Source organism: Athene cunicularia (assembly GCF_003259725.1).
Source record: "Athene cunicularia isolate RWA chromosome 1 unlocalized genomic scaffold, athCun1 chr1_part1, whole genome shotgun sequence".
Classification (NCBI taxonomy): domain Eukaryota; kingdom Metazoa; phylum Chordata; class Aves; order Strigiformes; family Strigidae; genus Athene; species Athene cunicularia.
The window spans coordinates 36,834,598-36,849,412 of NW_020799091.1; positions in this window are offsets into that span (position 1 = coordinate 36,834,598).

The following is a 14,815-nucleotide window of genomic DNA, read 5'->3' on the forward strand; positions in this document are numbered from 1 at the left end:
GGCTAGCTCCATTAGATTAATGAGCCAAGGGCTCTAACTTTGATGCCTCTCCTAATTATGCATGATTCGCCATTTCTTTCAAAAGAAAGACATCTAATTAATTAGGTACAAAATGTCATCTATAGGTCATTGACAGAAAGGAAGATCACCACTCACTCGGTTTAGTCTTCAGGCAAAATTATTACTCCTCTGGGATTACCACCAAATGTCATTATTGAATCAAAAAGAGCTCCTGCAGTAGAAGGATTATAGAAAAGAGAGAGAAAAAAAACCCCACAAATCCTTTCCTTTCCACCCTGACTCATACACAGAATGATCTATCCAACCTTAAGTAGGTAAATGCAATACTCCTGAGGTGCCACAAATTAGACTCCCTTTTAATCACATAAAATAAAAGGATGTTACAAGTCTTCCATAAAGTTCTTAAACAGTGATGCTAACTGCTGAAATACCCCTGTAAAAAAACAGCTGAATACAGTTAACTCTCAACTCCCAAGCCTGAATTTACAGTTTCTACTTCTTATACAAAATGTGAAACTACAACACCCTTTCAAGCCTTTGTAAGTTTTCAGCTTGATTTAGGACCTGATCCAACTGCCATTGATTTCAAGACTCTAATTTGCAGAAACTAAAGACTGGTTTGTGAATCCATCATTATACAGTTGCTAGCCTGTTAGATTACCTTTAACTTGTGGAGAAATCACTGAGAGGAAGTTATTTAAAATGTATAACTCATGACACCAAAAACTAAAGCTGGTTTATTCCAGCTGTTCTGTCTATAAATGAGAAGAAATGCTATCACATGTAACTTGCAAGGAGATAAAAAACACTGTCAGGTACTATCTCAGTTTGATTTATTTTCCTTTTTCCTAATATAAAAGCTTAGATTCTTGATAGTGCAGAGCTAGTTAGACAATCTATAGGCCTTTAAAAGCAATGCAGCGGTTGAGCTGACTAGAATACAATATTTACATTCAGCACCATGGTGTGGGACATTAAGATGCACTTTAGTTTTAAACCATGATAGAAAGTTAAAAACATTTTAATTTATTCATTTTATAAAGCAAATACTTGGTTTATCTTGCCAAGGGATTTTTTTTTTTTTAAAGTCTTAAATTTTTGTTTTTCTCCATCACTGAATTATACTATATTTCATACATGTTGGGGTAATAAAGTTGAAATGAAACTTTGATAGTATCCTCCAGGCAATTATGAAAAAAAAATGATATGTTGCAGCAAAATATTTTAATTTCATGGAATAAGCATTTTCTGACAGCAAACAGGTTAATTAGAAAGACATGAAACAGTTCTATTATTTCTTAACTATTACTACCCAAAAATAGACCGTATTTATTTTACGTTCTACAGTTACCAGTCTTATAGAGGAAAATGCCCTTTTTTTTTTTTTTTCTTTTTTTTTTTTATTTTGGTTTTGGGTTTTTTTGTACACATTTTACCATCTGGAACAGAATAGGGCAGAGAACAACCCTGCAGATATTCTTCTAGCTTCTAAGCTCAATAACAGCTTAGTATCCAGAAGAAACTGTAGTAAATATTACTCCTGAGTTTCTGCCACTTTGGCTCCATTGCCTTGTGTCTGTTTACCTCAAACTTCACTTCTATTCTACCTGATAGAGACCATGTAACCACACGTCTTGCCAATACCAACTGAAACCTAACCACTCTACCAGACTACAAACGTATACACATAGAGGAATCCTCATCCATGGGATCTATGGACACCTCAGGGCAAAGCAACTTCAGAGGAAGACTTAGAATTCAGCTGTCCCAGAAATGATAGAATAATTTGCTGGTTTCTCTTTGGCTTTGAGCAGTAAGACAGTTTCTCTTAGTGGCAGATGTAGAAGGTAATTTTTGGGAAATTCAGAACAGATTGTTATCTAAATTACCCTTGAATATATTTAAACTAGGTATTAGAGACTGATATTTGTTATGCTTAGATCACAAATGTCACAATTCTCTAGGTGGTCCAGGAACTCGCTGGTAGTCTGTGCATGAAGGACAATTTTGAGACTGAATTTGTAACCACTGTCACAACAAAGCATTTGACTAATGACTATAGGAATTCTTCAAGTATGAATTTTGGACTGTCCCAGAGACTGTCCCAGGTAGCTCCTGCTGTGTCCAGAGAAACTAGCAGGCACCATTTGTATGCTTCAGTGAGTTGGATGGAGAATCTGAACATCCCAGAGATTTGCCCAACCAGTTTCTGCTGTGTAACTGAGTAAACTTAGACAGGGCACTTGTAACTACTCAGAAACTTAGCTGAAGATGCAGAAATGGTCACATAGGACAGTGTTTTGTACACAGAAAGATAGGAGGTATTTTGAAAATAGTTTAAGGTGCTCAACAGTGATGGATCATACTTACTCTGGAGTACTCACAGATTACCACAGGGCAGATGGACATCAGAAATCAGCAGGACAGTGGTTTTAGACTGTCACTTTGACTAAAGATACCATTGCAAAGACCTTTGCAATAGAGATTCCTGTCATTATATGGACTGTTAACAAGAGATTTCATTCCTCATATAGGTGTTACCCTGTGTAAAGATTCTTGTATGTTTTTAACAAACACTTCGTCTGGTAGTGTCTGTACAACAAAACCACCCTTGTATCCTCTTCTTTTTTTTTTTTTGTCCATAAACCTCTTTTACTTGTTTCCTATTGCAAGAAATTCTTTGTATGTGGGCCAGATTAGCTTTTTGAGCTTCAAACTGAGATAGTTCGAAGTAGTAGGGCATATCATGGCACCCACTCCATATAATGACTGTGTGCCATGTAGTCACACATATACACACACACATATATATGGATGGATGGATATGTAAATCTCTGTATATAAAATAGGTTTATGAGCATAGAAGCTTTGTTAACTTTAATCAAAACAACAACAAAAAAAATCTTCCTTGCTTAGTAACAGCTTGTAAAAAAATCAGTTTTGATGCTGATGTCTCAGGTCTCTCAATGGGGTCTTGCAAATTTGCACCTAATTACTTGTTCTGATAGGAAAGTATATGCAAAAGTAGATAAGTAAACTGTAATAAGCAGCAGTAACAACATTATTACTATCATACTGTTATTAATTTATATGGTTGCAAATAATGTGCCTGCGATTTCACAGATTGCACAGCAACAATTTTTATTGCAGATAATCAGGACGTTCAGACATTTCAGTTTGTCTTTAAAGGCCACTTCATGCAGTTAATTTATTTTCTGCATTCCTTTGTGGTGACTCAAGTATTTTACACCTAGGAATATATAGTTGAAGTGTTATTCTTCAACTAGAACTTTCTGTTATTCAGAGATGACTTCTGTCTGCAGGGACAAAAGATGGAAATGCAAGGAAAGACACTGCATGACAAGCTTGGAATCACAGACTGAAATTCTCTGCTGCATGACGAGGCAAAGTCTGATAAGATCAGCTAGAGAATTTTCATGATCCTAATAAAGAGCCAAAGAAACAGTTTGCCAAGCTGTACACTGACTTCAGGAGGATATTGAAGGCTTGCAAATCAGTTTAGCATCTGGCCTTTGAAAATTTAATCATGGAATTACAAGTGTTGGTAAATTAGGGCCTGGTCTTGCTGGCCTTTAAGTCAATGAGAGTTTTGCTCTTGACTTAATTGAAAGAAGAATTAGGTCCTTTATATTTCAAGGTATCATATAAGCTCATTATTTACAGAATCACAGCTATTATCTATCTGCATTAAACGCGACTGTTTTCTTGATAAATCACTAAGCAATATTTTGTTTTGGACTGTCAACCTTGTTTACACTCTGCAATGAAGCAAAAAAGTAATAAGATAGACAAAACCTTCAGTCTCCATTTGTCTCCATAAAAGAACCTAGTAATGAAGGAGAGCTTATCTGAAAGAGGTTTGGGAATTATCACAGGTAGACACCACAGAAGGAATGAGTAAAGGAAAATAAAAATGTATATGTTGTCCACCTATTTTAACAATCTTGCTTTCCACATGTTGACATAACTTTCAACTTGATAAAATCGCTCTTCTCTGATGGAGTACATGTCATAATAGACTCCAGCAGCTCCTTTAGCTAGTGAAACCTTGATTCTGCTGCTAACTTTTTGCAGGTAGGATTGTGGGTGGCAAATAATGCAGTCTTTATTACTCCTTGTAGTCTTACACAACAACATCGAAAGGGTAGGTGTATTTTGATTCTCAAGAGGCAGCCCATAAATTAAGAAAGCAGGTGGAGTAGGAGCTTCAGGGGATTTGTTTCCTATGGGGCACACTTATGAAACACTATTAAATTTGCCTCTTTCTAAAAGGGAAAAACAAAGCTAGAATTTTGACAGTAAGGACCATCCACTTTTGAGGTGTTCTCTACATGTGTGATTGGATGTCACTAAGAAGACTGATGGAGCAGTTTTCTTCACTGAGCTTGAACTTGAGTTGGAAAGTATTGTGTTTTCCCATCCGAGGCATCAGATATCTTGTCTGTGGCCTAGCTCAACTCAGAAGATGTAGAATGTCCTCTCTTCACAGTAAAGTGAGCAGTTGCACTCATAGGTGTCATTTGCAAGGGAGTTTGTGTGTTGAGAGCATATAGTAAGTGTTAATGTTGCAACACAACCTTTGAGTATCTATCTCCATTAACTGTGTCTACAGAGGTGGAAAAGATGAACATAGGGGTGACCTTGACAGGCTCAAGAGGTGGGCCTGTGCAAACCTCATAAAGTTCAACAAGGCCAAGTACAAGGTCCTGCACATGGGTTGGGGAAATCCCAAGCACAAATACAGACTGGGCAATGAGTGGATTGAGAACAGACCTGTAGAGAAGGACTTGGGGGTACTGATAGATGGAAAACTGACTATGAGCCAACAGTGTGCGATTGTAGCTCAGAAAGCCAATCATATCGTGGGCTACATCAAGAGAAGTGTGGTCAGCAGGTCGAGGGAGGTGATTCTCTACTCTGCTCTCATAAGACCCAACCTGGAGTTCTGTGTCCAGCTCTGCGGCCTCCAATAAAAGGACATGTGCCTGTTGGAGCAGGTCCAGAGGAGGGTCATGAAGTTGATTAGGGGACTGTATCACCTCCTTAATGGAGAAAGGATGAGAGAGGTTAGCTCGGCGAAGAGAAGACTCTGGGGAGACCCTACAGTGGTCTTACAATACTTAAAGGGGACCTACAGGAGAGATGAGAAGGGACTCTTTTGTAGGCAGTGTAGCGATAGGATGAGGGGTAACAGTTTTAAACTGAAAGAGGGTAGATTTAGATTAGATATAATGAAGAAATTCTTTACTGTGAAGGTAGTGAGACACTGGAACAGTTTGCCCAGAGAAGTTGTGAATGCACCCTTCTTGGAAGTGTTCAAGGCCATGTTGGATGGAAGATGACCCTGCCCATGTCAGGGGGGGTGGAACTAGATGAACTTTATTAAGATCCCTTCCAATCTAAACCATTTTATGATTCTATGATACAAAAGTTGATTTAATCTATGCATTGCAAGAAGCCAACATCATGAGAAAACCCTCTTGGCTCTCTAACTGTTGTTGCAGCTTTAAGGAGGGACATCTCCCTCCCCCCTTTCAAGTCAGTTGTTATTTTTTGTAATCTCAACTAAAAGTCTTGGCTGTGGACAGGAGCTCAGATGCTGATGATTCTTTTGACATTCCCTTCAAATGGAGGATTTTTATAGGAGCCCAATCAATTGAAGCCCAAGTGAATCAACTGTGAAAACTGCTTCATATTTCGTAATCTTTCAATTGAATGCACTGACAAATATCAGGGTTTAAAAGAAAAGAGTCAGAAATGATCTTGCATTTGTTTAGAATTGTACACAATGTGTTAGTGAAAGCAATCAATACCTAATTACTAGTCTATCTCCAAGACCACAGTCGTCTCTACTCTAATGTTTTCCACAGAGATAAACAACTCACTGCATGACCTGATGAATTTGTTTTGACAGATCTGCTTCAAAAATGACAGTGAACGTCATGGTCCAAGAATAACCTCCATCCTCCAAAGAAAACAAGTTACAGAAAAGGTAAAGTTGTAAAGTTGTGGTTGAATGTTAAGCATAACTAATTACTCTGTGGTAAGAATGTTCATTCAAAATCATCTGCTACTCAGTGCCCATATTTGCTTTTTACTCTCTCCAAGGCACTCCACTGAAATCTATGTAACCAAGTACAGTGTTTTGTTCTGTGCACTAAATAAACATGCTATTATAGACTCCTTCATATTTTATGTATCATTTAGGCACACTGTACACAGTCCCTTTCATGGTCTGGTTTCTTACCAGTGCTTTTGCAACTCAGATGCAGAGGAGTATGTACACTTCTCTGGGGGCCTGGTTTATTGCATGGAAAAGGGAAGGAGAGTGTTTGTTTCTTCTTGTGCATGCACGTTGAAAGATCTTAAATAAGATGATTGATCAGGAACATTGATTTCTGACAGATGCAGTGGTCAGATTCTGTTTTCAGACTGTAAAACCTTTGAGAGTTCTGTCCTGAATTGATCATCTGGAACACAGTGGTTATTTGTGCACCACTTACTCAACAACACTATCATACAGTGACAGACAAGGAGCTGCAACTATGGACCAGAGACTCATTGTGTGAGACACAGTACAATTATCAACTAGACCAAAAATAAAATTTGCATTTCATTACAAGTCTCGGACCCTTACATAGGTCTTTTATTGACCATTTTTTAAAATATTATTATGAATTTTTAAACAAATTTAATGTATTTTGAGAATACATACTACAGGGTAAATGAGGGTACACAGAAGAACAGAATCATAATATATGTAACTATTTAGAATATATAATTTCTTATTTTCTGTCACAGGATGACATTTACATCAAGATGAATTTGGTATATATTTCAGTTCCTTTGTACTGCTGCATGTTATTAAATATTTAGGCAGTGAACACACAGTGGCTTCACAGTTCCATAGGTTTTATTCATGTCACCTGAAAAAGTTTTCACAGTGAACTCTGATTTGTTTAGTTCAACTTTTAGCTTTGAGTAGTGATTTCAAAGTAAAATGTACACTAACATGTTATTACTACTACTGCCAAACAGGTCATAAGCAGTGAAGGGTTTCCAAGGCCTTTGCAGTATTAAGTTCTACCTAAGTAAAGATAGTGATGGGATGCAGGTTAATTCCATCTAGCTTTTGTAAATATATCTAGACTCTCAAGTCAGTAGTCTTGATCAATTTACTGCCCTTAATGACTCCAGAGACAGTCATCTCTAAATACAGATTTGAATTTGAATTTTCATTTTAGGAGCCCTATCACAGTAGTAGGAACTGCAAGTCTCTGTAACTAACTTAAACATGTCAACAAAATACATTTTTAGGTTAATCTGTGTCAAGGAATTGAGGTATAAATTAACTTGTGCATAAACAGCTTCCATGTAGGTGGGTAAACAGCAGTCAGTCTTTCGTAGTTTTCAGACCAGCTCATATGTCTGTTTTCCAGGAAGCAGCCTTAACACAAGAAATAATTTTAATGAGATACCTAGGCAGATAGCAAAACTCTCCTGAAGTTCATAGTTGCCTTTATTCCAGGCGTCGTTTTCTCACTACAGGACTTCACATAAAAATCAAAACAAAATGAAGCATCATAACTGGACTTCCTAAGATCAATCATTTTTACTATATTCAGAAGATTTAACATGAAAGGCTGCATATGACAGAATTTGTCCAGCAAAGTCCACTGTAACAACTCTTCCACAGCCTGCAGCTGGCAAAGGGAAGAAAAAATATCAGATGTCCTTAGCTGAATCCATGAATAGCAGTGATTTGAGTGTTTATGTAAAGCTATGCAGATAGTTTTATGTAAAGCTATGCTGATCAGTTGCAGGGGCAAATAGATGATTCACAACCTAATTCTTATTAGTAATATTTTAAATATGAGTCTTTCAACTCTTCTACTTTCCTGTCTAAAATTTTCATAGTCTGTGAACTCTCTACCTTGAAGACAAAAATTTCATTGTTTTTGAAGTTACAGTACTTATAAAAGAAGAACACTGATGTCTAAATGTGTAAGCAACTAAACTTCCATCAAGTTTTAAGTACTCTCAGTATTCTAAAAAAAAATAAAAAATTATTATGTAAGTAACTAGTTGCAGTTGGCCCTATATGGTCTAAAACAGTAGTTGAACTACTGAATAGCTAAACATGCAGCTCTAAGAGCACTGAATTGATAGATGTCACAGGAGAAACTGTATGTGAAGGGTAAAGGATATGTAGATATCTGGAATGAATGGGCATATATTGAGTATATTGGGTTAGAAACAAAAATGAGAGAGAGGAAAAACAATTAATTAAACACCCAGATACATGAGACATAAATGGGAGGTAATAAGACAATATCAGGGACCAGAATTATCAATAATAATAACAAGAATAACAATTATAAGAATAACAACAACAACAAAATAATAATAATAATAATAATAATAATAATAATAATAATAATAATAATAATAATAATAAAAAAATAGGACCAGGGTCTTGACATGGTTCCTGGATGTAGTTAAGATCTGATCTAGAGTTCAAGGGACGTGGGAATATGCATGCATCTGTGGATCAAGAGACAAAGGGTACATTTACCTATTAGTGAGCCTCAGTCTATCAGCTGGAGAGAACAAGTGCATATGTGCTGTGTTATTCAAGTTTCTGTGAATGCTGCTGGTCTTTATGTGGGTACCAACAAAGATAATGTCTACTCTTGTTGATTTTTTTGGTGTGCTCTGTATATAGTGTGCATGTGTGTGTATCTGTATGTGTGCTTGTATGTGCAGCTGTAAGAGCGTGTGATCAACTTTGCTACTGACTGAACCTATAAAAAGGAAGAATAAAAATCTCTGAAGAGGAGAAAACCCCTGGATATCAAAGTCTGCTGGATTTGGCTTGCCTTAACAGATACATATAAGAAGTATATGATGATAGTAAGAAAGTGATCTTTTCCACAACATGCTTATACCTCGCCAAATGTTGAACATGAAGTGGTCATTAGTCCTTGTCACTGTGCTGATCTCCTGGAATAGAGTCAGACCAAGGAGAGGGTCTGTATTGTCCTCAGAGTCACTGCTTTCTCAGGGTAATTAATTTCACTTCATTTTTACCAGTTTTGCCTACATATATTTGCTACAAGAAAAAAAATATGAATGAATCTAAGGGACAAGGTATCCTGGGTGTTCTTACTGGCAAGACTGAATTCACCTATTCAGCTATGATATTGGGTATCAGCCATAAATATATGCATTCAATCTTCTTTCTTCCCTCTCTTTCACATACCCCCACCAAAAAAAATACAAAAGAAAAAACCCTCCAACATGTTTTAGTCAAAGACAGTCTGTCTGTTCTTGAAATAACTTCTCCGCTTCACAGAGTAATTCAATAGATTGTAAACAGGTGATTTATTTTGACAAGAATTGCAGCTCATGTTTACATGGATCATGGAAGAGATCCAATTGTTTAAACCCTTCATCATAATTCCAGACTTTGATCTTTTCTCCCTTACTTATGTGCACTCATTAATAATTATCCTGCATTTTGTTTTATATGAAAAGAACACTGTCTTGTAGGCTCCCTTACTTATTTGTAGCCCTCCTGAAGGGATGTATCATGTAAAGTGTGAAGCACTCTGAACTCCCTTTGGAGTGTCTTACAGACACTAAGTATCTTGCAATATACATTTATAAATGAGCAATCTTTACACAGAAGAAAAAATGGTATTTAAGTGTTTTGTTTTTCATCTCTAATATACTTTTTTTTTTTTTTTTTCAGCTGCACTTTGCCCTGGTACTCAATTTATTTTGGACTTTATTTACTTGACTTAATCTTCTTTAACACTAATTATGAAAACTGTCTCCTCCTTGTATATGATCACCTGATCTTCTATTCTTATATTTTCTTTAGTTCAGTGTTAGCAGATCAAACGAGAGGCTTTTCCTCTTACAGATGCCTACAGTATTTACCTTTTATTTTTTAACGCAATATTTTACATAGTCTGTTATGAAATCTTTCTATCTTTTGTTTTCCGGAAGCAGAATGCTTTGGAGTAGTTTGCTATATATTTGAATAGAAATCTCCTGTCATCCACCCTTAAACGTAAAGTTTCTGCTATTGTTCATTTTCCATTGAACAACTTTTATTTGACACCAAGTCTTTACATTATCAGCTTTAGAATGATTTATCTGCAAAAGTCAAATGAACAAAACAAGCCAGTTTGTTTATGCTTGAATTTTTTAATTTTTTTTTTTTTTTTGCTAACTCCAACTTGTAAAGCTGAGTTGTATCTAATTTAAAATAATTGTTAATGATTTTTAACAGTGTTTTTAACAGGCAATGCTATTGATGTGCATAACTGTAGTTATGAGTTGAACCCAGAAAAAAGTCAATGTAGAATATCCCTTTGTCCTATTTGGGTCAACTGTTCAAGCCGTGTCCCTCCAAACTTCTTCCTCACCCCCAGCCTACTCACTTTGGTGGGAAGAGTGGTATTAAGAGAAAGCCTTGATGCTGTGCAAGAATTGTTGAACAATAGTCAAAACACTGGTGTGATACCAACACACTTTTGACCACAAATCTAAAACATAGGACCATACTGGATGCTATGAATACATTAACTCCATGTCAGACAGACCCAGTACAGTAGTCTGCATAGAGTAAGACTCTAAGAAGCAAATATGAGTGAGCTGTATTGCAAATATCTATGTTTGTGAGCTGCAAACTGTTTGAATGTGCTGTGTATCCTGCTGTTTGGAAGAGTTCTGAATGACCTCTGTAGTACACAAGAGGGAAATCTACTTGAAAATCAACTGCTAAAAGAACATAAGATAAGTCCTTTGTATTAGATGTTCCGTCTTATTTAGAGTAAAAAGACAACCTAACAATTGCAGGATTATCACTACTGAAACTACTACCAATTAGACACAAGTTGCTCTAGCTTGCTTGACAAGTGGTGTATGACTGTATCTAGACAATATTCCATAGATATCTCAAAACTTTTTGTCACCTACTCTGAGACACTAGGGTCAGCTGTGGTAGAAGCATGGGCTCCCAGGCTCACTTGCAGTATCTTGTAGGGATAGTACCATCTGTGACAGAAATGTAGACCCAAAATTTGAAGTGAACATGTGAAAGGCCCCAAACTGGTCAGCAATTTAAAGAGGATTTACCATGTCTTTTAAATGAGCAGCTCAAATAAAACAAATTCAAAAGCCAAATTTGTAATCTGACAACCTTTGTTTTTAAGGGAAGTTTGGTATTAATGGGAAAAGGTATTAATGGGAAAAAAAAAAAAAAAAAAGTATATAAATAAATATGTCCCTGACCACCTGATTAAACTCAAACACCAGAGTGAAAAGAGTAGGCGTATTTTACTGATAATAACAAATGTAACAGTGTAATACAGAAAACATGCAGTAAGAAAAAACAAAAAAGTGAACTTAAATCAACAAACAGGAAAATACAGGGTAATGCATCAAATCATTACTACATGAGAGAGAGAATAGTGATTAAGACAGCTCCACCACCACTTGCATACGTTCCCATCACCCAGACCCGCAGTGGCTGGGCAGCCCCGGTCACAGCGAGGGTTTGGGGAGCCTGTCCCGGCAAGGGGGAAATCCTACGCGGTGCCTCCACCCGTAGGTGAGGCTGCCAAAGTCCCTGTGAGCGGGTCCAGCCTGATATACCAGAGATCGACAGGCCAGAATAGCTGGCACCTTTGTTTTGAGCAGAAATTCCTTGTTTCGTTCTCCTGTTGGATTCCACCCAAAGCCTGGCCAGGGCTGGGGGGAGGGAACCAAGGGAGTTTCTAACAAGGCCAAATACGTGGGTTCTCAGCCTTGGACAAGGCTAAACAAGGGAAGTTGGGTACATTCTCTCAGCATTTCATCCTCACTATTGATTATATTCTAGGCCGCATCTTTCACTAGCGAGTTTACATACTCTGTTAATGACTACATGCTAAGTTGGCAGCTTCGGCTTGGGGCCTGTTGTTCAGGCTTCAGTATCTCAATGCTTTATCACTTTTTACATCAGGATAGGTGGGTTGTTATAACTTAGTACAATACCTACAGCACAATGGTTGTTAGTTATAAAATATACAGGATTCATCTATAGGTCAGCTCTGGCTTGGGCCTGTTGTCCAAGCCTTAGCTCTTCACCACCCTGTTCTGTCATGTAGATCTTGTCCTCCAAATTAGCTTTCAGACTGACATTATTTCAAGGAGGGTTTGGTGCATCAGTCTTTACAAAGTTCTTCTGGGACTAGAGGGAAACTAACTCCTTCTATTGTCTGTGAGGTGTATCTCTGTGTGTCTGTGCCCTGCTGGTCTCAGGATCCTTCTGTTGTTTACTGCACCATGTTGCTTGTAGACCTCTCACTCCTTCAGAACATTTTGCCATCTCATCCTGAATTATGCTACTGTCTCGTTTCCATACAGGCTAAATTGTTCCTTGAGCAGGAGTAGTTTCCACCTCATAGAAAAGGCTTCACATTTTGCTTTGATAATTACGGTACAGTATTCATCGTAGGCGTGGGTCCGACCAGTGAAGCAGCAACCAGCCCTATGTTGGACCTTTCGTAATCCTGCAGCACAGCCAGCAAAACATACGCTATTGCTGCTTCTAGCACAGTTCATATTGAAGCACATATTGAAGGTGTGTTCACTTAGTTTGGTCTCCTAGGAAGGCTATAACCTCCAGCAGAGGGGTGGTACTGAATAACTGAAGAAGGTAATTTCTTTAACCTCATCAGCTAGATTCAGAAGAGAAAGACTAAGAGTAGTCATAAATTATAATCTGTCTTGAATAATGATAGTGTTTAACACCTTGCAAAAAGACTGTGAGACTTCTCAACATCTTCACAATAAATGCCTTAATAAATAGTTGAACTTTGACTTCATGTATAGACTGCTTCTTAAGCATGGAGTGAAGTGTTAAGTGCCTAAGTTTCCTGATCTTTTCAGTGTTGTTTTGAATTCACTCTTCTGCCTTTTCTTCTTTTGCTACTACAGTAGAAGCTCTGTTATAAGAAGGTCAACAAACAGTTGCTTTTAAAACTGTGAGTGGAGTGCAGTTCTAGAGATGAGCTGAGGAGGTCACTGTAGGAGCAGTAGTGCCTCTGCCCTAAGACAGAGCCTGCCATTGCTGTAACTTTGTGCTAGCTGATTCATGGAGCAGCATTAAAGGTTATGGCAGTCAGTAAATAACCTGTCAAACTCCTACTGCTTCCCTTACCCAATTCAAAGGATTCATCAATCTCTGTATTCACTTTTGCTGCACATCTGGATTGCTTATTGATGATCTGGATCATGTTCATCAGTTTTTTGCTCATTTAATGCCTCTATAATCACCTCAAGCCTGTGTAAACCTTTTCAGAACCACTGAGGTGTAAAATATCTTCCCTTTGGTTCAAGGTTCCACTCTGTGCATTCTGACTATGGATGTAACTTTACTATAGTCTAGTATAAGCTCACCTTCCTTCACTTTCTAGAAGAATCTTTATTTCAGAGCAGTAAATAACCCTATCTGAAAAGATATATGAACACACTCACAGATACACACACACACACACACACACACACACACACACACATTAAAGACCCCCCCACTCACACACAGTTCTTAAGTAAACTGTTTAAGTTATTTTTGGTAGAAAATAAAAATATTTTTTAACACAAAAAATGGTTTAAATATTGTTTTTAGGAATAGGAATAATATGATTATTTATTTCTTGTTCAATTTTTCTATGAATTGCTAACAAAGAAGCAGCAGCAGTGCTGATTGATTTTTTTAGGCCTGCTCACAATAATACTTCCTTCAGAAGACCAACATCCAAGAGAATTTAAACAATTTTTCTGTGACAATTTAATGTAATGCCATATGGGTTATAAAAACAAAACTACACAATTTTCTCTTTTTTGTTGTAAAAGGAAAAGACATACCGCGCTGAGAGATGCCATAAACAGACAAGAGAAAAATATGTGAGTGCTTTTCCTGGAGAGAACCCTTACAAGAACAACATTCATGCCATCAGCTGTTCTTCTCTGACTTCCCCAGGATATAGTCAACCTCCAGCAGAGACTCCTATAAATCTGGAAAGGCAGAAGAGCCAGGCATTCCATGAAGTCCATTAAGAACTTCATTGTGATCAATCTATTTTGTGTGGAGTGTGGTGGGATACTTGCTGGTACAAAACTGTAAGATCTATATCTAAGCAAACTGATGGTGCTTACTTAATATGTTTCTCTCCTCTATGCTCACCGCAGGAGATTTACCTTCCTGTAAGGAAACCAATGTTGGTGAAAGTGAAGACTTGATAATCTTTGTGTGCTGTTTCCTAGGTAACACGAAAAAAGTAATTGTAACTACTTTCGCATTAGATGTTTATTTTTTCTTTGATTCTGCTTTTAAAGGAAATCCCCAGAGCTTTGTGTTCTAGACATAGATATTTATTATAAATTAATTTTTAAAATAAGGATATGGCTGTTCAATATCCTGTTGAAGCTCAGCCAGATATTGAATGCAGCACCTATGTCTTTATTATTAAATCTGAACTTGGAATAAAAATCTATATAAATGCAGCCTTCAGTTTTTGAAGAGATTTCTGTGGCTTTTTTTTTTTTTTTTTTTTTTTAATTCAAAATCTTAGTGAAATACAGGGACTTTTTGTGAAACTGTGAATGATACATATTTATCCACTGGAATTACATCAGAACTACATTTTTGGCTTATGTTTAATTTGAAGAATACATTTTCAGAACTGAATCTTGATATTAGCATACAGATGGAATT